Raw genomic sequence first — 24,955 nt, forward strand, 5'->3', positions numbered from 1 at the left:
CATTTTACAAGGAAATTTTACATCTATTTTTAGCTTCAGTGGCACTAGCCCCAATGCCCCACTGGGGGGGCCTCCCAAAGGTTGCAGCTACCCCCCTGGAACCCCCCTGCAATGTATATTTTATAGGTAGCTTTTCCACCCCATTACGAATTGGCGTCCCATGTGGAGATACCTCTAAATACCGAAGATAATCAAGCTCCACACCCAAAAAAATTCAAAGCCTAAGATGATTGAGGAATTGAAGTGCTGAGTCTTAATTATCAAAGGAACTTGGGTCTAGGTTTTGTGGTAAATTCCTCTGCACAAGTTGACTAGATCAAATTGGGATAACAAATCAAATTTGAATTGTAGGTGCATTTTGGAGTCAAGAAGGCAGCAAATTGGTGTCATTGCTTAAAAAATCTGAAGGAGGCCTTTGACAGGGAGGGGCTAAGAAAACTGGTATTGATGTCCTTATTGTCATAGGTCCAACCATTAATGAAGGAGATCCACAATATCAGGTGCTAAAAACGATGACCCAAGTTGATGAATAGTTTGTGGCATCCATTATTGTTGCATATGTTTTTGTTGCTTCTCTTGCTTCCTATGCAAACCCCAGGATTGCATTGAATTATATCATGGTGATAAATTGGTAGAAGCAAATGTTGAAATCCACTTTGATACATTGGAAATGCCCAATGTAGGAATGTAGTTCAATGTTATCCCTTGGGAGATCTCCTTTAATCCATTCCTCTTCATCTCTCTCATGTTCTTCAAATTGGGTGGGAACTTGTTAAGATTGTCTTCTATGTATAGTTCTAGCATTTGCACTAGCTTTGTTTGCTACAATAGCTTCCCTAGACAGTGGTAATGGCAATGTCTCATGCAAACAGCTCCCAACATAGTCACCAACAAGAGGTCTATTAGATGCAATAACTTCCCTTGAGATAGAGGAAGATGAAGGTGAATCATAAAGAGAGCCCAATATATTCCTCTGTGGAAAAATAGGCCTAATTAGGGGAAAAATCCTAGACCCAGATGATGGTAGAGAAGGACGATGCAACTACTGCTGACAACGATGATTGTGACTAGAACTGAAGCTCGAACAACCTTCTATGGGAAAATAAAAAGAAACCCATTGTGATGCTCCTCTAGCCTAGGGTTCATAATGTTGGTGTTTAAAAGAATGGCTACTACTCTCTCTATCTGGGTGAGCATCTTTCTCTTGGATGTTGAGTTTTTTTTTTTTAAACTATCGTGACAATGTTATCTTCTTAGACCTATGTTGTACAAATGCTCCAACAATAGTGATTTTATCATGCTTATCTTTACATTCTCTCTCTGCTAGTGTCTGTGATCAAAACCCAAGTTGGTGTGCCACTACAATCCCACAAAAACCAATTAAATTAGCATATATAAATCAGACATACTAAAGTATTTAATAGCAAGAGAGAAAAACAAATGGAATACACACAACCATACATGTTAAAGAAAAGATGTCCATTTTCACCCATACTCTTTTAGCTTTATATTTACGATTTAGAAGATCTCATTTCAAAGTGATATAGGTGGTTTCCTTCTCTATGGGATTTCCATCAAAAGTCTGCTATGTGGATGACAATGTCCTTTTATCCCACATAATCACAGGACTCCAAGAGAATCTAGACACTTTCAGCTCATTGTATTATAGTTATGCATTTCAGGTCAACCTTGCGAAACCAAATATTCAAGCTTTAAACATGACTCAAAAGGAGGCATCTAATACTACTCTCACTTACAAATAAGAGGAGGCAGAAAATGTGACATCCTACACTTACATTGGAGTAGTATATGTTGTCGTTCTATATTTTTGAGGTTCAGGGAGTAAAAACATAGGACAACATCAAAACCACTTTGGAAGCTAGGATCTAGCCCTGCCATCTTCAAAGAGGGATCTCTCTGTAAAATTTAGCCATGTTTGATGTGAATTTTAGGCTAGTTATGACTACACTGATTGTTTTTTGATTGGATTGCTTGGTTGATTAAATTGTTATAATTCCATTGGGCTATGGAGTCTAAATATTAACCAGATCTACATAAAAGATTAAAGGAGTTTCACAGGGAAAGCTAGGTTTCAGTAGTTGGATCTTTCATAATTTTAAATGGATTATGAAATAGAAGAAATATAAGATTCAGTAGAAACTAAGGAGCAATGAAGGAATCCTCAATTTGACTTCAGCAGAAAACATATAAATTACTAACAACCAAAACAGGTTGTTCTGTATAACATATCCTATTCATCACAGTTTTTGTTATGTAACTAACTTTTCAGAAATGTTAGAGAAAGAATATAATGATTAAACACATGAGAACAAGAAAAACATCACCAATTCGTACACCACATGAATCCTGTGACGAATATCCTTGTATTATTGATACTTCCAACAACTTTAGAAACTACAATTTGCAGAGGAACTTATATTCAAGAATCAACATCTATTACTTAAAACTATGAAGTATTTATACAAATTATAAACTTAAATATCTTGAAAAAATATCAAGATGTGTTTACAAATATCTCAAACTGTCTTACACAAATAGAACTAAGATATAGGACATTAAAAACTAATGAATCTACTTGGCACTATCTTTGTGGATTACTAGTGACAAAGAAGAGAAATTAGAATTTGATGGCAACTCTTATTCAATGAGGTGGCCTCTAAGTCACTAACTATTTTTAAGCTTTTTCCTCCCGACATTCTGAAAACTAGGGTCTTGTAATAACTTTTTATATCCCAAACCATAATAGATGTTAGAAACCTAAGAGAGTTTTTTCTCAATGAGGATGTTAGAAACAAAAACCTCTTTCAGTTTTTGAAAATGCATTTACACCTTATCAGACACTGCATTTGAAAAGACTGATTCAAAATAGGAAAATTTGGGAAAATATACTTGCAAAGATTCATTCGACTCTCCTAAACCATAACATATGTTACAAAACAAAGATATTTTTTTATGCATGAGGATGTTGGCAACAAAAACGTCTTTCAGATTTTGAAAATTAATTCTCAGTTGTTTGTAAACCATGTTTGAAATTACTGTGTTGTATAGGGAAAAAAACATAATTTAACTGACCATGAAACATACATATGATGTGGAGGAGGGAGGTGACATGGAGGTGGGGGATATTGTGGAGGAACGTGGTTGGTGGAAATATGATTAAGTGGCAGAATAGGAGTGGAAGATGATGACGGATATGGCAGGTGGACGTTGGCACGAGAGTAATAGGCAAAGGATACATGGCGGTGAGTGGAAGTGGGGGATGACATAACCAGGAAAGTGGTTTGCTGCAAGGAGTGGATACCGCTTTTGGAGGGGGGTAGAGGCGAATTGTGGTATTAGTGAAGGGGGGTCCGAAATGTTGAGGAGTGGACATGTAGTAGTGGGAAACTACCGTTTCGTCGCCCCCCCCCCCCCCCCATGTTAAATAGAATCATAGTTGGGGGGGGGGGGGTCCAAAAAGCTTCAAGGTTCGTCGAATGTGGGTGGAGTTTGAAATCTGTGGTGGTAATGTGCCCAAGGATTAGCACTGGTGGTCCCCATCGAACTTCTGGGCGAAGCACTTTATGAATAAAAGCAAAACTTAGGATAAGGATGCCATAGCCATGATCTGAGACATATTACATTTCTCTTTTTCTCCTAAACTAATACACCTTAACCTAATTAGGGTGCATTTGAATGTGCAGACCCTTATTTTATTTTCATTTTTCTATCTACTCTTCTGAAATCATTTGTAGTATGACATATTATTTAGAATTTGAAATTTCTGAGATAAAATACTCAATCAACTTGAGATCCTATAAATTATAGGACCCTAATAGTATCTTCTAGCCCATACTTTAGTGTAATCTCAACAACAAAATCAAGGTGGAGTATAGGATACGAAGGATCAGAAACACTATAGAAAAAATGTTTCCAAGTCAACATCGAATATATTTGGGCTTAGATCTTCCTCTTCCATTCCTTAGTGACACCTTCTATATTTTATAATTGTGAAGCTTGGAACATGTGCCTAAGTGAAACGGGATGGAAATACTTGACATAGTACCCATTACTATTCTATCAGAGTATATTAATGCAAGGAAAACTATCTCACACTTTTGGCCCATTTTCACTTCCATGATTTTCCATGTTATGACCATGCTGCACAGGATTTGTTGCATGGCAGACTCCAACTCAAGCCAAAACATATATCCTTATGATTATCCAATTCTCTATACAGATTTCTAGCCAAAGCATCATAAACAACTTGCATGTTATACCTTCCTCTTTACTCCAATACTTGAACATTGATATTGAATTTCTTATGGATCAAATATTTGTTTACAATACAAGGCGATAGATATATTTCCCTAGTCCTTCATGAGATTCTTCACCTTTGACCATAGGCTCTAAGAGATGGATCTTTCCACATTTCTAATTCTAGGTTCACTGCCTGTTATTTGTACATTCCAAACGATTTTGGTCATAAGAATCATTATGAGAAGATCTACCAGATTTATTAGGTAGTTGGGCATTATAAAACTCATCACCTACTTCCTTTCATCATTGGATGATAGGAGAGATTAGGGTTAATGACATTGTTGGTCTAGGGCTTCCTCCTTTCCAACTTTATCTTTTGGGTTTCTTGGGGTTTTATTCTCCCTCTCTTCTTATGGTCTTCATATATTCAATTCTTTTTCATTTCTTCTTAACAGTTACGAAAAAAATTGTATTTCTTAGGAAAACTTCAAAAATCCAATGCAATGGACAAATGGACATTTTCACATTCAAATCTTGAATTTATAGTGAACAATTTAGGATAGAACCTAATGAGGAAGAGAAAAAAAAATATCGGATCGATATACAAAATATCAGTTCATTGGAATAGCCCTCCAACTCTGGTCTGTGATATACACTTCCCAGAAAGTGCATGCATAGGTTCACCTTGGATATCAACTTTGTGGTTCCAAGAAATATTGTCCCCAAAGGTAGTACGATGCCTAGAATATGTCTCCAGCAATGATGAGTGCACAAGAGTATTATTCCAACGATCAAAATGTAGGTTTTAACCTCGTACATAAATTACCTGCATACAAATTCTAAAACAGAAAATAAACAATGGCAAGAGCATAGAACATAAAACTAATATACACAAAGATTTTCCCCTGAATCCCAAAACTGGGACTACCAATTTGATTTTTCATTATGTTCCTTTCAGTGTTACAATACATATATATACATGCTGAAGCATCCATAAACGTCACTCCATTAACCCTGGATTAGAACATAACTATAGTTCCCTTGACCAGACCTACAAAATACCATGGACAGAAAAACATCATGCCCAAAACCATGTTGGGTCCCTATAATACTAGTGATTACCCCATTACTATTGCCCCTTATTTATATTGTTGTGCCCCTATTACCCCCATATTGTTATTTCTGTGCCCCATAGAATCCCTCTATTGTTATTTTTGTGGCTTTATATTATTATTGTTAGGTCGGTTGGATTATATTGTGACTCCTTAGACTCCTATATATAGAAAGGAGGTTTTTTCATTTGAATCATCCAAGAATTGTACATTTATGTAATGTAAAGGGGGTTGCCCCCTCGAAGAGGCTGAATTCTAAGGCGTTGATCTATCTTTTCTCTCTTTTCTTGAGCTGGTTTCATAACATTTGGAATCAGAGCTTTGGATTCTAGGGTTTCGCTGCTCCAAACAGGTCATCGTGGCATTTTCACTATAACTTTTTTTCTGTGACATTTCAGAAGCTGCAAGAAAAACCCATTTGAGAAGAAATTTCGTTTCACCTTGGGTCCAAATTTCAGAGCTTTTCATGTGATATTTGCGGAGATATGATCTGAGGAAGTTGGTCTTGTTGCAGACTCCTGAATTACATTCAAAACAAGTGACCTGGGGAAAATCATCATAACTTTCTCTCTGGTTATCAGATTGAAATTTCGTAAGAAGGTACAAAAAGAGGACGGACTGTAGTTTCTTGTATATCTCTTTTAGAACCAAATATAAAAAATTGTACACGTGGCACTTCATACAACTTCGCTCTTCTGGAAAGGTCTATAATCAGGTCATCTTGGGAGATTGTGCATAACTCTTTCTTGGATAATCCAATTTTGATCAGACTGGTGGCATTGGAAAGAGGACACAGAGAGATACTACAGGTCCCAAATTTAGAACTAGATGATTGGAAAGTACAAAGATACATCAGAGGCAATATCGAGCTCCTACAAAGTGAAAAAAGGTGTAGATTTTTTTAAATTTTTGCTTAAGCTTGGTTTGAAAATTTATTTTGAAGGAATTCAAAGGGCATAGTAGAGCATTATTACCGGTAACTGATGCCTCGAGGAAAGAAAATGCAAACACCTAGTAAGGAACCTGAAAGCTCTAGCATGACTCATGAAGAAGAGGAAGAAATGCTACATGATATATCAAAATTACAAGAACAAGTGCAACAAATGTCACGCTCACAAAAGTTAACAGAAGCTAAGATAAATGGTGTGTGTTATAGACATTTTTATGCCTCACAGCATGGAGCATGAAATGTCAATAATTACAGGGATCCTCAGTCCCTAAATATGTTGTTCTTACCCCTAGAGGAACAAGGTCAGCAAACCACAGCACTTCCTATCAGTTCTCCACCTGAAAACACTTAAAAACAGGCTATTTTTGGATCATGTCAGCTGCTCCACTGAGCATCTGCGCTGAATGTCAACTTCTCCTCCTTGTACCTGCGCTGAAAGTCAACTCTAATGAAGGCTACCTGCGCTGGGCAAGATTGGCCAAGTGGCACAGTCATTCTGCAAGGTGTCAATTGCCCAGGAAGCTTCCAAACTGACACTTGGTTCAAGGAATTCGCCCTGTGATGAGTAAGAGGTACTTGATCTCCATGTGGAAGCAAGGATCTCCAAGTGGACTCAAGAACTGAAGTTTAACTGAAGAGGGAGAGGACACAAGGCAGCTTTATGTCAGTCTCAAGCTGACTCATCCTTTCTTCTTCTACCCTATATATAGAGCTCTTCTATGAGGTCTAGGGAGGCTGGAATTTTGTGCAAAGCAAGGAAGTGCTGTTGGTTTACAGTTAGAGCTATTGGGTGATTGCTTTTATAGAGGAAGAAGAGGAGATTTCTTGCTGCTGGGGAGGTGCTGCTGGATTGGAGCCATTTATGGTTGTAACCTTCTCAGAACCTTTTTCTTCTATCAATAAAGCTTTTGATGTTCTCCTATATACTTGTACTGCAATGATGTATTGTTTTTATCTGTATATTTGATCCATTCTAATCCATGCATCAGTTATGAGTACATGTTTCTTGTAGTTTCCCTCTCTTGTTTTTGCAGGATCTTTGTGTAGCTGGGCCGGCAAAGGGAGCAAGGAGCTGGGAACAAGAGGCAAAGAGAGAAGACAGGATCGACAAAAGCGAAAGACATCGGTTGGTAAATCTTTTCTTCCTTCTCTGTACTTTCATAAAGGAAAAATATCAAAGCTTTGCTTTCAGTTGTTGCTAAGGAACTATCACCCTTAGAGTAGGGATAGGGTCATTCCGAGTCGGATACTTTTCCCCACAACAAACTGGCGACTCCGCTGGGGAGCCTAGTATCTTGTTGGTGTTTGTAGTATCTTTGCTATTCATTTTCTGAACAAAAGAGTACCAAATCAAAAAGCTTTTGACTATATCAAAAGCGAAGTAGAGGGGCTGCTACTCTTGCTCATTTTCTGAGCAGATTCATGATTTGAAGAGCTGATCCACAAAAGACTCTTGTGCTCTTTGTGATAACTTTTCGTCCTCTTGATCATCCCTTAGCTTGTACTTGACCTATAGCTTTTTATTTCAGCAAAAACAGTGAATTTTTGAGCTTTTTATGACCCGGAAATCCTTGTAAACGCAACTCTCGTGTCTCAGTGCAGGCTGTCCAAAGGCAGTCTGCATTTCAGCATAGGTACTCCCTTCGGGAACTGCGCTGAGAGTCAGTTTGACAGACTAGAGCCTGCGCTGGACCAGTTAGCCAGTGTCTTGCTGAGGTTTCCCACTGAGTCTTGGCCCTGTTTTCACTGTTATTTTGCTGCTGATTGCTTGTCATTTGTACTTGCTGTAAACCAACTTTCCTTGACATTATTCCGCCTCAGTTGTATGATGAAACTGTGATTGTTCTTTCAGTATTTCTTGTTTCAGTTACAGTTTCCCATTGTGAAAAGCAAACCAGTATAGCTGTGGCCTCTTAGATCCTAAACTGTAAAAGTGTCTTTGTGATCTTAAGAGCTAGTTTTGTTACTGTTCATGGCCGTTTGAGTTTGTTTGTTTTTCATTTTTGTGGTTTGAATCTATACATTTCCAGTGTCTAAACAAGTCGATCTTAAGGTGTCTTTTGATTTTGGACAAGCTTGTTTACTTTCGCTTGAAATTAGATTCAAAGTTATACAGCAGTTTCCTTTTTGTCTTACATCAACATTAAGGAAAAAGAAAAGAAATATCTACATTGTGCATGTGCATTATTGACAGTTTGCATGTGATTTAGGAAAAAATGCATTTAGTGTGTGTTCTATGATCTGTGAGAAAAGTTGATGTCTTTCTTTTCCCTCAGTAGATTAAGGTTTTCAAAGTTGAAAGATTGAAAAGTTTTGCTTCTCATCTTAGATTGCATTTAGGAAGTTGTATACATACATCTCGTGGTGATCCTTAAAGGCAAACTGCTAAGCAAGATCAACATTAAAATAAATCCAATTTACATAACAACGCTTTGTAACATAACGCAAACATCTAGAGGTCTAGGTAGAGACGTGTTCCGGCGTCGTTAAACATAGTGACTGTCGATCTCTACGAAGGTGGGTGATTCCTCCTGAGAGTCGGTAGCACTAATACGGACTTGTGCTCCCACGTACCGTCGCGTATATATTGGGAGACCCCTATAGGCAATTATCCTTTATCCATAGGAAGCCGTGTCGGCCGCCCTACTGATCGCGATGTAGTGAACACAGCATTCACGAAGATCGACCACCTGTACCGTAAAACGTATTCTGTGGTTTCGCGAAAAGTTTGGCACACCCTCTGCCTAGAACTCCAGAGCAGTTTCTTTTGGCCTTTTTCAAACTCTATAACTGAAAAAGTCCAACCGAGCATTTGTCACTTCGGGCTCGTTAATACATCGAAGGCGACTAGAGTCATCTTTAGCTTTTTCTCGACTCTTAAAACATGAAAAAGCAAGTTTGTGTCTAAAAGCGTCGTTAATAAAATTTATTTTAGGCGGAACAAAATCACCTGTTATTCCCACGTTGATCTTTCAGTTGAAAAGTATGGAGCTCACCAACCAAGGAGGCAACCTTGGCGGAAGTCCAAATCCCCTCTCCTCTTGGGGAGATGTTGGTGCGCCTCATATGGCGACATTGTCACTTCCAGGATTGACAATTGGCCTACCTGTATGGCTCTTTTCAACTAATGTAGTCCAGATCGCCACTAATCCTGAACAGTCGAATCAACAGTCAGAACAGTCTAGAACTACCCACCACCCTTCCACTTCTTACAATACTTCCTCTGATCCTTCATCTTCGCAAGGTAGAGCTGGCAAAAGTCAACCTCCCAAGGAGAAGAAGGAAAAGAAGAAGAAAGAAAAGACGCAGAAGGAGCCTATGGCGAAGGCGACTGGGGGCAAGCAGAAGACAGCTGACAAAAAATCACACACTGCACCGACCGGGCCTAAATCGCCATGTGTCATATGTAGAGGAGACCATTTCCACAGAGATTGTCCCTGTATTCCCTGGATACTAAGGGACTGGTCCCCTCGTTTGCACAATTCGGGGGCATCAACCTCTGACAATCAAGTTGATTGCTTTCCGTCAACCAGCGAAAGTGAAGGATCAAGACAAAAAGGGGGAGTAAGATTCCCCTGTATGTTGTGTGAAGGCAGTCATGCCATCCACCGTTGTCCCTTCTTAGACGAAGCGAAGAGAGTTTTGGAAGATCGTCCGGTTTCACCGGTAAAACTTCCTCCTAGATACAAAAAACTCGTGCCAAGTCCTTCGTTGGTTGAAAATATAGCTGGCCCGCTCAAGTGGTCGGCTGAAGCGTCAGTCACTGAAAATGAACCTACTGAATCCAGACCGGACGAAAGTCCAAAGGTCGATACGGCAGTTGACCCGGTTCTACCTTCAGAAGTTTCATCTTCAAATGACACCGTCGCCGAAGAGTCATCTTCATGCGACACCCTCACTGAAGAGAATAAGGATGACACCATCCAGGTTCTTTTCATTAGCACCGACTCTGATGAGCGTCAGGGCAATGCGCCCATTCCTTTATCGCAGGAAGGAACATCATCAGTGTCATACCCGGCCGTATATTCGGTCCCACCACCAAGCAACCTGGTTGTATCGTTTGATTGGAATCAACTAGGCAGACCCCGGTTACCAGCCAGTATACCATTCAGAATCATTGTCCAGATCTATAGAATGATTATGGCTGGTACTATCATTGATGAGGGGGCGTCTGTGAGTATCCTTTCCTCTGTTGCTTGGAAAGCACTGGGTTCCCCGGCGCTTTTACCTGAGTTAAGAAATCTCTCAGGTTTTGATAAAGGAACCAGTCGACCATTAGGAATCCTCCCCAATGTGCCTGTTACATTGAAAGGGAAGACCGTCAATTTGAACGTGATGGTCGTCCAGGGACCCTTGGATTATAACCTACTCCTTGGACGTGACTATATTTATTGCATGGGAGCGATAGTCTCCTCACTCTTTAGAGTAATGTGTTTTCCACACGAAGGAAGGATGGTCAAGCTCGTAGACCAACTTTCGTTTCCGGGATCTCGCATCGCAAATAGTCAAATACCATTCCTAAATGGTCTGTTCACTCAAGATTCGCCTCCACCCCCAGTCCTACTTCCCGATGAGTGCGAGTGATTCGGAAAGAAAGACTGGAACCCAGGGGGCATGCACCCTGGTCTGCTTCGGGCAGAAGAAACCCCGGGTATAAGGCAGAATTTCCGCAGAAGAATGGACTAGTCCGTACCCCGTCCGGCAGTGGAAAGGAGGGTTGTTCTAGGATAAAATTCTTTTGTCAAAGTTATGTGAGCGAAGCGGTCGCTCCATTTGTCTAAAGAGGTGGGCTCTACTAAGGAGGGGGTCCATTTGTGACAGCAAGAAGTAACCATCTTTGGGGAAAAGCAAGCCTCACCCATTAAAACAAATGTTTTGAAGGATAAGTAGGGGCAGCCTCCAAAGAAGGAGACTCTGTTGTTGTGACAGAGGGTAACCATCTTTGAGTAACCCAATGATAGACATCGCCGAAGAAAGAGATTGATTTGCGGCAGCAAATAGAACCCTCTTCGGATAATAAGAAAGAGACAAGCCTCCCTCAATAATACCAATGTTTTGTCTTTGAGTAGTGTTCTTCTCTTGTCACAAATAGCTGTTCGTTAAAAGTTTGGCCAACGGGAAGACTGAGTACCGCGTAAGACCCCTTAAAATAACGAGAATACTAGTATCGTTAACATTAGATTAGCAAGATGACAAGTAGCTGTGAACACCCAAAGAAAAGCAGAGGTAGGGAAGAGGAGGGGCAGCCTCGAAATTCTATCCTATGTCTGGGGGCATGCAAACTTTTGGAATGTGAGCGAGGGACGACTATTTATTTTTTAAATTTTTAGGTCCTCCCTTTAAACCTGTAGGTCTAACCCTTTAAACTCGTAGGATTAGCCGATTCCGACCTTGCATGAAGAAAGTCTGTGGGGCAAAGGTAAAAACTTGCCAAAATTGGAGCATAGCTTCGTGAGATAAAACTCCTTAAAAAATAGCTATCTCACAGGAGGCGTTCTTATTCTATGACTGGTGTTTCGAGCAGTTTTAGCACATAGTTCATGCTCATTAAAAAATAAACGCAAGATCCGAGCAGTTTTAGCGCATAGTTCATGCTCGTTAAAAAATAAACATAAGTTGTGAGCAATCTTCCTCTAGAGTTCAAGCTCACCCAGAAAAAATGAACCGGTAAATAACCTTGGTGAATGTAACCTTTGACAGCCATATTAAAGCCCTTGGTCATGTTCTTGCAGTCTCACCTCCATCCGTTCATTTGGCCAAATGTTCATCTCCATATGTTTGTTTACCCATTTTGAGGAACAGCTGCGAAGAGTGATTTCACTTAGCCATCCTTGTGACTCTGCCATGATTGGAATATTCCAACTTGTACCTGGAATCTGCTGCTATCCCTGTTTATCACTCGTTCCTCAAAAGACGAGTCTTCTTTGAGCTCTTTTCACTGACTCGTAAAATATGAAAAGTTTGCCGAGTTTTGGCCTTCCAGCTCGTTAAAGCGACCGGAAGAGCTATCCCTCCTCTAGATTTTAATCTCTTTGGACCTGAGGGATTATTGCACAAAAAGATCGAGCGCTTGTTTTGTTCGGCTCGTTAAAGCAATCGAAAATTCATCCCTTCTGTATTGTTTTATACTTTTTCGGACTTAAGGGATTAGATGACGAAAAAGGAATTATGGAGTTAACTTTTTGTACCTTTTCAGACTCTCTAAAAATGAAAAGGACCGAGTTTTCCTTGTCGTTAGACTCGTTAAAATGATTAAATAGCGACAAACTTGTCTTTAGACGAGAACGAGTTTCCCTATCGCTAAGCTCATTAAATCATAGCGATGGGCTTGCCCGAAGGGCAGGTTATAGAACAAGCATATGTTATCCTCCTCAAGCTTGACAAAAATAAAGAGGTACTGGTCAGAAATGACTGGGGAAAAATTGGGAGAACATCAAAGCTTAATGGTAGCAAGTCGCTCTTGAACATGACACTTTTCTTCCGTACCACATCGGGTTGGGTTGTTTCATTCACCGGTCTCTTCACCATGGTCTTCGCCAAACCATCCACATTTTGGGGTAATGCTACCGATCCATCGCATCAGTGTCGTTATATGTTCAAGAGAGGTCATTCTGAAAGTGTCAACCGTGTCCCATCCACTGCCATACATTATCCTTCATCCATTCATGATCGCCACCCTGAATCATATGTCACAGTTTGTTTTCACCTCCACTAAAATCATTAGCTCCGTTCCGTGTCATTGATGTGGGATTCATTAAGGCCCTCCTTTGACGGATCGCTTCTTGTCGACTTCAGCTCATTATCCAAGAAGTTGATCTAGGAACAACCCCATCAGTACTTTGAAGCTTGCATGCCTCAATGGCAAGTTTCTCACTTCCGGCGACAGGTATACATCAATGACCTTCGACCAGAAGATTTTGCGTGGCGTTCGACGCCAAGTCCTTTATTCACGCCACGTGAATTGTACTGCAGTACCTTGAGGGTCATTATCATTATCAGTGATTCCTCTCGCGCTTGTTAACGGTTTTCATCATTGACCGGTAATCAAGCGATGTCTTTCCATGTTCGACTTCAGCGAAATTCTCACATGGATCGACTTGTACTTAGAGTGAAGATCGAACGAGTTTGAAGACCCCGGATCTAGTTTCATCCATCCGGGCTGCGATACATATTCAGGAAATATAAAAGCATTTGTCATGTGCATCATTGCAGCAGATGATCATCCTACTCAAAGGATGATAATTTCAGCAGAAAATTATCAGTCTACCATCAGACGATCGTCTGTTCTATGTACCAAAATGTATTTATAAAGCTGAGCATGGGAATGCCCGCCTCAGCTAGATCATGAAAACGGAATGAAAAATAATGTATTGTATTGTATTGTATTACAGGGCACCTCTCAGCACTTGAATGAACTTCGGACCCTCTGGATAAAGCATTTCACCCGATAAACGGCCTCATACTTTAGGGGGCAACTGTTATAGACATTTTTGTGCCTCACAGCATGGAGCATGAAATGTCAATAATTACAGGGATCCTCAGTCCCTAAACATGTTGTTCTTACCCCTAGAGGAACAAGGTCAGCAAACCACAGCACTTCCTATCAGTTCTCCACCTGAAAACACTTAAAAACAGGCTATTTTTGGATCATGTCAGCTGCTCCACTGAGCATCTGCGCTGAATGTCAACTGCTCCTCCTTGTACCTGCACTGAAAGTCAACTCTAATGAAGGCTACCTGCGCTGGGCGAGATTGGCCAAGTGGCACAGTCATTCTGCAAGGTGTCAATTGCCCAGGAAGCTTCCAAACTGACACTTGGTTCAAGGAATTCGCCCTGTGATGAGTAAGAGGTACTTGATCTCCATGTGGAAGCAAGGATCTCCAAGTGGACTCAAGAACTGAAGTTTAACTGAAGAGGGAGAGGACACAAGGCAGCTTTATGTTAGTCTCAAGCTGACTCATCCTTTCTTCTTCTACCCTATATATAGAGCTCTTCTATGAGGTCTAGGGAGGCTGGAATTTTGTGCAAAGCAAGGAAGTGCTGTTGGTTTACAGTTAGAGCTATTGGGTGATTGCTTTTATAGAGGAAGAAGAGGAGATTTCTTGCTGCTGGGGAGGTGCTGCTGGATTGGAGCCATTTATGGTTGTAACCTTCTCAGAACCTTTTTCTTCTATCAATAAAGCTTTTGATGTTCTCCTATATACTTGTACTGCAATGATGTATTGTTTTTATCTGTATATTTGATCCATTCTAATCCATGCATCAGTTATGAGTACATGTTTCTTGTAGTTTCCCTCTCTTGTTTTTGCAGGATCTTTGTGTAGTTGGACCGGAAAAGGGAGCAAGGAGCTGGGAACAAGAGGCAAAGAGAGAAGACAGGATCAACAAAAGCGAAAGACATCGGTTGGTAAATCTTTTCTTCCTTCTCTGTACTTTCATAAAGGAAAAATATCAAAGCTTTGCTTTCAGTTGTTGCTAAGGAACTATCACCCTTAGAGTAGGGATAGGGTCATTCCGAGTCGGATACTTTTCCCCACAACAGTGTGGAAGCTAAGATGAATGGCATGGAAGCTAAGATGGACAATTTGAAGATAGATTTGAACACAAATTTGAAGACAGGCATGGCAGATTTGAAGACAGATTTGACAAATTTTCTACAAGAAATACTTACCAATGGTGAAAAGGTAGTAAAGGAAACTCATGATGAGAACAAAAGAAATGTTAATCATGATTCCATAGATGCTAATGTTGGATCAAAGAATCACCATATTCCAAAAATCGATATGAGGAAGTTTGATGGCAAGGATCCCACCACATGGATATTACAGATGGAGCAATTCTTCGATCTCAATAATGTGCAAAACGCACAAAAGGTACGTATGGCAACTGTATATTTGGAACCAAATCAGTTTGTATGGTATCAATGGCTTTGTTCTCATAAACAATTTATCACTTGGGCAATTTTTACGGAAGAATTGATAGCACATTATGAGGATACAAAAAGCAACACTTTTTTTAGCCAATTGATAAGTCTCAAACAAAAGGGTTCAATAATGGAGCACATTGAGGAGTTCCAAAAATTGAACATAAGGGTAAAAGATATTCTAGAGGAGCATAGGATTGATGTGTTCATAGGGTCTTTAAAGGATAATATCCAACATGATGTTCACCTTTGGGAACCTGATTCATTAGAGAAGGCATTCAGGTTAGCAAGAAAAATGGAAAGCAAAATTATGGCAACTAGGAAGCATACGACTCACAACTATAAAGACGAAAGTGTTGTTGCCCCTAGTCTTCCACAACCTACAAGGTTGACACCACAACAATTGGAAAAAAAAAGAGCAAAAGGGCTTTGTTACAGTTGTGATAGCAAATACACAAAAGGCCATAAGTGTGCTGAGAAGAAATTATTCTACATAGATTGTGAAGAGGAAGAAGAAAAGGAGCAAGAAAGGTCAAAAGAAGAGGATATACTCCAGGAACAAAGCCTAGATGAAGAACAAATAAATCCGACCATATCTTGTAATGCATTGGTGGGAATTACCACTCCTAAAACCATCAAGATAGAAGGACAAATCAAGAAGAAAAAGGTAATAGTGTTGATTGATTCAGGAAGCACCCACAATTTTATTCATTGTAGGGTAGCAAAAGAATTGAATTGCTTCCTATATCCAGCACCAGAGTGTCAAGTGATGATTGCAAATGGAGGAACAATAAATTGCTCTGGAAAGTGCCATAATATCAAGCTATCCATGGGAGAATATGTATTGACTAGCTCAATGCTTTCCATTCCAATGGGAGGTGCTGATGTTGTACAAGGAGTCCAATGGCTACAATCCTTGGGTACAATAGCTTTTAATTTTCAAGAACTTTTCATAAAATTTTCTACGGAAGGAAAGGAAGTTGAATTAAGGGGTATTGCAGGGAAACCAGGAAAGATAATCAGCTCTAATGGCATGACTAAGCTTCTAAAAAAGGAGCTAAGAGGTGTAATTGCACAATTATGTTCGCTAGATGTTTCCACATTGGAATCATCTATTTCTCCAGATCTCCAAAAAGTCCTGGACAATCATTCCAAGGTATTTGAGACTCCCAAAGGTCTCCCACCTATGCGTGATCATGATCATGCTATTCATCTAATTCCAGGAAGTGTTCCTCCAAACATCAGTCCGTACAGATATCCCTATGTCCAAAAAAGTGAAATTGAACGTATGGTTGCAGAAATGCTAGAGGTTGGTATAATTCAACCGAGTCAAAGTTCTTTCTCAGCTCCAGTAGTATTGGTGCACAAGAAGGATGGATCATGGCGCATGTGTCTGGATTATAGGGAGCTCAACAAGCTCACTATTAAAGATAAGTTCCCCATTCTTTTCATTGATGAATTACTGGATGAATTGCATGGATCAATTTACTTCACCAAGTTGGATCTTCGTTCGGGATATCATCAAATCAGAATGAAGATTGAAGACATTCTGAAAATGGCATTTAGAACTCATGAGGGTCATTATGAATTTTTGGTCATGCCTTTTGGCCTTACCAATGCACCTTCAACATTTCAAGGTTTGATGAATTCAATTTTCAAACCATTCCTTAGAAAATTTGTGTTAGTACTTTTTGATGATATACTAATCTACAGCAAGTCTTGGAAGGATCATGTTGAACATGTTGACAGGGTGCTACAACTATTGGAGGAGAAAAAATTATATGCAAAAAGATCCAAATGTTTCTTTGGAGTCTAGGAGGTGGAATATTTGGGTCATATTGTATCTCATGAAGGAGTTAAGGTAGACCCTAGCAAAATTAAATCCATTAAGGAATGGAAAATCCCCACATCCATAAAGCATCTGTGAGGATTTCTTGGGTTGACAGGGTATTATCGCAAGTTTCTTAAGAATTATGGGAGAATAGCAGCACCTCTAACAACATTATTGAAGAAAAATTCATTTTCATGGACTCCAGAAGCAACAAAGGCCTTTGAACATCTTAAAGAGGCAATGTGCCAAGCATCAGTCTTAGCTACACCGAACTTCACAAAAACCTTTATTAGGGAATGTGATGCTTCAGGAAATGGAATTGGTGCTGTTCTAATGCAAGATGAAAGACACATTGCTTTTGAAAGTCGTCCAATCAAGGGAAAGTTTTTAAGGAAAGCTATTTATGAGAAGGAAATGTTGGCAATACTCCATGCACTTAAGAAATGGCGACCCTACCTAATGGGAAGACACTTCAAGGTAAAAACGGATCATGATAGCCTTAAATACTTTTTAGAACAAAGATTATCCTCTGAAGAGCAACAAAAGTGGGTCACAAAGATGTTGGGTTATGTCTTTGAAATCATCTACAAAAAAGGGAAGCAAAATGTGGTGGCAGATGCACTCTCAAGAAAGGATGAGGATGTGGAAGCATTGTTGTGTGCCATTTCTATTATCCAACCAGATTGGATAAATGAAGCAAGGGAGGAATGGAAGAATGACGAAGAACTATGGGCACTTATTCGAAAGCTACAACAAGATTCCAGTACTTCTGATACATTTAGATGGCAAAATGATTCGTTATGGTACAAAGATCGCTTATACCTCTGTAAGAATTCCCAGCTAAAACAAAAGATTCTTATGGAATTGCACACTTCTCCCTTAGGAGGGCACTCAGGATTTTTAAAAACTTACCATAGGGTTAAGAAGGATTTTTTTTTTGGGATGGCCTTAAATCAGATATTCAAAAGTTTGTGGCGGAATGTTTGGTTTGCCAATAAAATAAAGTTGAAACAATTAAGACACCGGGTCTATTACAACCTTTATCCATTCCAAGCCAACGTTGGGAGGAGGTTTCAATGGATTTTATCACAGGTTTACCCAAGTCTGAGGGAAAGAGTGTCATCATGGCGGTAGTTGACAGACTTACCAGGTATGCACACTTTTGTGCATTATCACATCCATTTAAAGCCAGTACAGTTTCTACTGCATTTATGGAAACCGTTCAAAAACTACATGGAAACCCAAAGATTATTGTAAGTGACAGAGATCCCATTTTCACTGGAAATTTTTGGACAGAATTATTTTCTTGTCTTGGTACTCAGTTAGCTCATAGCTCATCTTATCATCCTCAATCTAATGGGCAAACTGAGATAGTAAACAAATGTTTGGAAGGATATCTTCGTTGCTTTGTATCTGATAAACAGACACAATGGGTCAAATGGTTGCCTCTGGCTGAATGGTGGTATAACACTTCCTTCCATACAACAACAAAAATGACCCCATTTATGGCACTTTATGGGTATCAACCACCATCCATCACATCATATTTAAGATAAAATTCTAAGGTTCAGGCAATGGAACATCACATCGAACATCAACAACAAGTCCTCCAACTCTTAAAGGATAACCTCGTGTTGGCACAAAATAGAATGAAACAACAGGCAGATCAACATCACAGTGAAAGAATTTTTGATGTAGGTGATTGGGTATTCCTACGGCTACAACCATATAAGAAAATGTCCCTAAAGCAAGCTAAGAAGGATAATAAATTATCACCAAAGTATTATGGTCCGTACAAGGTGTTGCAAAAGATTGGTACTATGGCATACAAATTGGAGCTTCCGGCAGCTTCTCGATTGCACCCAGTTTTCCATGTTTCATGTTTAAAGAAGGTTATATGCGACAAGCTCCCAATTCAAACAATATTGCCAGAACTTGACGAGGATGGAAAAATTATATTGGAACCGGAAGCAGTCACAGAAACAGGAACTCGACAGCTACGAAATCGATCAATTTTAGAGTATCTTATAAAGTGGAAGAACTTATCTGCTGAAGATTCCACATGGGAGGATGAGAATTTTATGCAGAAGTATCCAGAACTACTCAAGCGTTGAGGAAAACACTTTTTTGAAGGAGAGGGGCATGTTGGGTCCCTATAATACTAGTGATTACCCCATTACTATTGTAGTTATACCCCTTATTTATATTGTTGTGCCCCTATTACCCCCATATTGTTATTTCTGTGCCCCATAGAATCCATCTATTGTTATTTTTGTGGCTTTATATTATTATTGTTAGGTCAGCTGGATTATATTGTGACTCCTTAGACTCCTATATATAGAAAGGAGGTTTTGTCATTTGAATCATCCAAGAATTGTTCATTTATGTAATGTAAAGGAGGTTGCCCCCTCGAGGAGGCTGAGTTCTAAGGCGTTGATCTATCTTTTCTATCTTTTCTTGAGCTGGTTTCATAACAAACCATGTGCAAAATCCATGCACAAAACCATAGGTAGGTCCACCAACCTAATATAGGTTAGTTGTGCAAATAATATAACACAACCCAACACAAAACTAGGGTATCACGAGATTTAATAACAAAAAATTCTTATTTGAATGCAAAAGCCCCCCTTATTGAGTATTTTCTTTATCAAGAAAAAATTAAGGCCACTCTTGCAACCATATATCTCTTTGCAAAGAATATTAGAAATAATTAACCAGAATGATCTTTTCGTCCACTATAATATCTTATATGGATCTAGGACATCCAAGTAATTACCATAGTAGTAAGTACTTACGAGGGTCTCCATGTGTAGTAGCCTTCAAACAAAATCAATTACCTTAGAAATTTTTTATGTTGCTCCAATCTACAAATTTCTAGAAAAGATTGGTGATATCAAGAAACAATGAAGATGATTGTTTCCAACAAAATAGATGCATTAAAATAATATCCTCCAATGCTCTTCTAGTAAATAAATATCGGTCTTCCTTTTTCATGAACACCTTGTTGTATTTTGAGCAACCATCTAACATACATAACATACCAAATACTATAATATTTTTCAATAGATGTTCCATGTTGGGAAGTAATACCAAGCATGAATAAGACCCTCAGGCAACTAAATAAGGGTTAATAATTTTCACCATGTTACCGTCTTCACACATTTTTGGCCACATATCATTTGGCACAGTGGGTGAATCCCTCAGAAATCCTAATATTTTAGTATGGCAAGCACAAGGAGTGATGATAAGTGTTAGGGAATATCTGATTTATGATATTATGCTTGAATAATTTTAGATTTGTAACAACAAAAGGAAAGTTGATTTTATAGATTCTTAGGGGTGGTTGAAAGGGATTTTAGTGTCCAAAATGATTTTAGGTATATGGAGTTTATAAGGCGGAAATTATGAGCTTCTTTCTAATAATTTTTTTTTTTTTTCTAGTCAAGACTAACCTAAGTACCCACGGGGGATTTGAACCGGTGACCTATCGCAAGGAGTGCCTTAACAGCGCACCCATTCACCATCAATCCAAAGCCCCGTGGGCTAGCTTCTTTCTCATAATATTAGGAGTGAATATAATTGGAATTAACAACCTACAGTAGTGTTATTTTGTTGTTTGCTAATATAGATATTTCTTGCAAAAATCTGAATTAAGGAGAAATTTCAAACATGCGTGACAATGTACTTACTATTTATTGATAGATATGTAAATTTGTAGCAAATGTTATTTAAGAAGGGAGTTACAAAGTAAACGTCTCCAGCAACAAACGTAGGCATCAAAGGGTAATAAATCACAATATAGTTCTTCTAAATAAATGAACAATGTTACACATAATTTGACCCTTCATAACATATTTGATTCAAGAATTTTCCAACACTAATCTTAGAAAGTTGAGTCCAAACACATATGCCATAAGCTTGATTCAATTCCACCAAATATATATTGTAAAGTAGGTGCTTGTGCCACCCAAAACACATCAAAAAAGGGTTCTATTTCTGAGGAAAACTAACCAAGAAATTAGTCCAGCTCCATGAATATGCACTAGAAGACAATGGCCAATCTCTCCAAAATGGACATGATCACAGGGACGAATAATAATACTGAGTATATGCCACTACAACTATAGTGTTGGCTTGATGGGCCCTGACCTAGGTTTAGCGTTAGTCAGCCAAGAAAATACCTACACTATTGGCCCTTTCGGCATCAATCTGTGGAGCGCAGACTGAAGTCTCACCCGAAGTGGTATGGGGGGATTTAGGAACCAAGCTTCTACACCCTGAGATGGTCGTGATGTCATTTTATACCCTAACACTTCCTTCATGTAGATCTATAAGCCTTTTAGGGCTTATCAAAGTAATTCTCTTATTCGGCTTTGAAATCTTCACGAAAATCTCCAATCATCATTCACAAACCCCAAATAGTCAATTCAGATGCTTACATGCTTCTGTAATTATCCTTGCTTCTGTGTCTACCCAGATTAGCTTAAGTATTGGTTAAGTTTAACATGCATTATGATTATCTTCACGTAAACATATTTCTTACTTGTGTCCATAAAAAAAAGTAAAATACACAGAATCACACATCAATATAGCATTAAATCATAAATCAACTACTCACCATAACATAATCGCAAATATTCATAACAGAAGTTAAATAGCTCATACACAGATTTCTCCAGAATAATTCTCTTTATTAATGGCTCAAATCTCTAGTACGGACTCTAACTTCCATGTGCACACAGTTGCAGGGGTTGGCACACTTAGCTGCAGACTTCTACCCTAGGCCTCTGCGCACTCAGCTTCAGTGCCTCTACCTACGGTAAGACTCTTCGCTCTTAGCTCTCCCAGACCCAAAGACTTACTTAGAACTCTACTTACTACTTCCCTTGGATTCTTCTAAGAATCCCTTTTTATACATTCCTATGGTCCGCAAACCAAGGGCAGATCTCATCAAGCCGACATAGACTATCTAAAATAAGGGCGGAAACCCTTTTTAACTGTTTACATCTTCGCCCCACGTGACCACAAAATGTGGAGACTTTACATTATTTATACAAAATTTGGGCATTTAGCCCCAAAACATGGGCTTTTGCCCCCAAAATTGACCCCAAGGGACCTGTTTCCAACAGGCTGATGAGCACCAGTATTGCAGCAACAATGCTACTACTCCTAGGGCTTCCTACTTTACTTTTATCAACTCAGTAGTTTGTAACAAACTTGGAAGCGATGGTGCTATATGCACAAGTACTAGCTCTTACTGCAGGCTGTCACTTGGTCAGCTGGCACAAGATCACTAGGAGCTCAAGCCAACTTCTATGAGTTTCCAGAAGAAGTGTTTAACTGTGATGAAAGAAAGCTAACTCTAGAGAGACTATTCTTCTTGTAGAAAGAGAAAGAAGACTGGAGTGTAAAGCAAACCCTATCAAACCCTAATTTTTCCAACTAACCCTACTTTTACATAAAAGAGATGAAACTGATGAAATGAGTGCCATTGACTATTGAGAAAGTAAATTACATCTATTCAAGCTATTTTTGGAACGAAATTAGAAAAAAATATCTTTTTGGGTTTTTGAGTGTTTTATGTGAAATTGTTATGCTTGTAATTTATCTATTTGTGGTTGTGGCAGAGATTTGGTGGCAATGGGAGGTGACCTTGGGGTTTCTAAAGGTGTAGGAAGGTGTGGGGGAGTCCTAAGAAGCCTCTGGTAACCTTATGGAGACTTCCTCTGTAATTGGACTTCAAAAAGTCACTTTCAAGAAATTCTACAGGAGGTTGCAGGGGATCTACAGGAGGATGCCGAGAGCTATTTTTAGAGGTTTTAAAGGTGAAAAAATGGTGGAAAAGGGTATCTGAAGATTAGAGGGAGGTGTCAAGGTGTTTGAAGCTCATCAAGGATGATTAGGAAAGAATATGATGGTTGGATTTGTTCAAGAGACAAGAGGAAAGTTTATGAGAGAAATGCAAAAATTAGGGCAGATTTGTGAAGGGTTGTGAATGACTTGTGAAACCTATGAGAAAAGAGATGATGATGAGAGAATTAGGACCTGTGAGAATAGGTGTGTTGTAAGTGAGCTGCAAGTCAAAATACTGAAATTGAGCAAGAAGAGAACTAACCATACCAAAAGAACAGAACTATCTCTTATGTTAACCTAAATTCTGACCTAGAAGAATAAAGTGCTAAACAGTGCTATATGAACAGGAAAGCATAGAAAGAGATTTATTGCAGAAACTGAAATGAGTATGGAAAAATGGATCTGAATCAAACTATAACACTAGAAATTCCATGGGAAAAGAAAAACTGTGTTTTTATGGCAGCCAGCAGATCTTGACCTCAATTCATGGTCCCCAAAGGAGGAAAGGAGGTCAGGCTCTGTTGATAGCCTTTTTGTATCTTTCTCTTACCACTATTTAAGCTACTTCAGCTACTGAAATGGAAACAATTATGTAAACCACCAAAAGCAACCTATTCTGCTACGGAAAAATGAATCTATCTAACAGAAATTAATTCATGTACAAAGCAAGAGGTGGTGGGCAGCTTGGGTTGGGCCCTAACCCAAGAGCTTTAGCCCTCTGAAATAAATTAGTGCTGGCTCACAAAATATTTCATCTCCATTATCAAAATAAAAGTCACATTACATAAACTATTCACAAGAGTAAGCTCGAAAATGAGCTGAGCAAAAACTGTAGCAAAAGTGCGAGAATTTTGGCTAACATCCAACTAAACTACTGAGCACCTAAGCCCTCCTATTTATACAACTAGCACCTCCAACAACTCTCCTAAAATCAAGGAGGCTTGGCTCCCAAGACTAGAGATAGACAAAAATTCTTCTTCACTTGCTCGACTGCCTCTTTGATGCATGAATGTGGCTGTGTGTGCTCCGAGTTTTCTGAAGGAGGATTTGAGGTAGGGATTCACAAATGAGGGGGACACCCTCCTACAAATCCTCTCCCTTGTTTTCCTCGAATATTGGTTGCCAAATGCTCATTAATCCTTTGACTTTGTCCCAAAATTGACCAAAAATCTGCATAAGGCACACATTAGACTTCATGGCATAATGACTAACCCAATTCACTCTATTAGCATAAATATAATAAAAAACATGCAATAAACTAATGAGAATGGTGGATTAAGCTGAGTTAAGAGGTAAAATGAACCCATATAATTACCCATTTATGGGGCTCATCACAGGCCCCCAAAACAAATCTGGTGACTCGCCTCGAGTCACTTGGCCGGTGAGGAGATCTTGTCGAGAAGACCTCCCTGCTCCACCTGTATGACTGCAACCTTGGCAGTACTCTGTGTCGCTACCTACTTAACTTGGTTGACCAACTGCTCCATCGCTGGCTCTACTCTGTCTGCCTATATTTTCTGTTGTGTCACCTGTAGACTGGCCAATTTCCCTTCAATAGTGACCATGAGCACATACGCTTCATCTAGCCAAGGATTCAATCGAGCCTTCAGTACTTCCTCCATGTGTTGTGCTACATCCACCTATTCTTTAAGCAAATTTGCTTCCTGCAGCTTCGCTAACATTTGTGTAATGGCAATGTTGTGTGCCATCGCTTTAACCTCATCATATCTCTGCTATAGCTCTCATGCCTCTATCTCTAGCCTCTACACATTTGGATCCTCCTATAGGCTGGTGACTACCTCCAGTGACTCCTTGAAGAGCGTAGTGAAATCCTTCAATGTGGCATCTACAACTACTACTATATCTTTGACAGCGGCCACGCATTGCTCTTTAACCTTTGGTGGAGTTGAAGGTTGGGCCCTGAACTCGAGCTCTATAATTTTAAGGTTCAGTTCAAACTGAATCTTAGCCAGCTCTATTCTCGCTTCACACACTCCAGCAATGAGCTTCTGAATTCTCACATCCAT

At 39.3% G+C, this 24,955-nt stretch overlaps 1 pseudogene; it reads right to left on the reverse strand.

Annotated features, from left to right (window-relative positions):
- Positions 1-214: 214 nt before the first annotated feature.
- On the reverse strand, positions 215-24,955 carry LOC149175107 (uncharacterized; annotated as a pseudogene).

This window comes from Pinus tabuliformis, chromosome 4_1 (assembly GCF_031772625.1).
Source record: "Pinus tabuliformis cultivar Carrire ecotype Pingquan chromosome 4_1, CPIR1, whole genome shotgun sequence".
Classification (NCBI taxonomy): Eukaryota; Viridiplantae; Streptophyta; class Pinopsida; order Pinales; family Pinaceae; genus Pinus; species Pinus tabuliformis.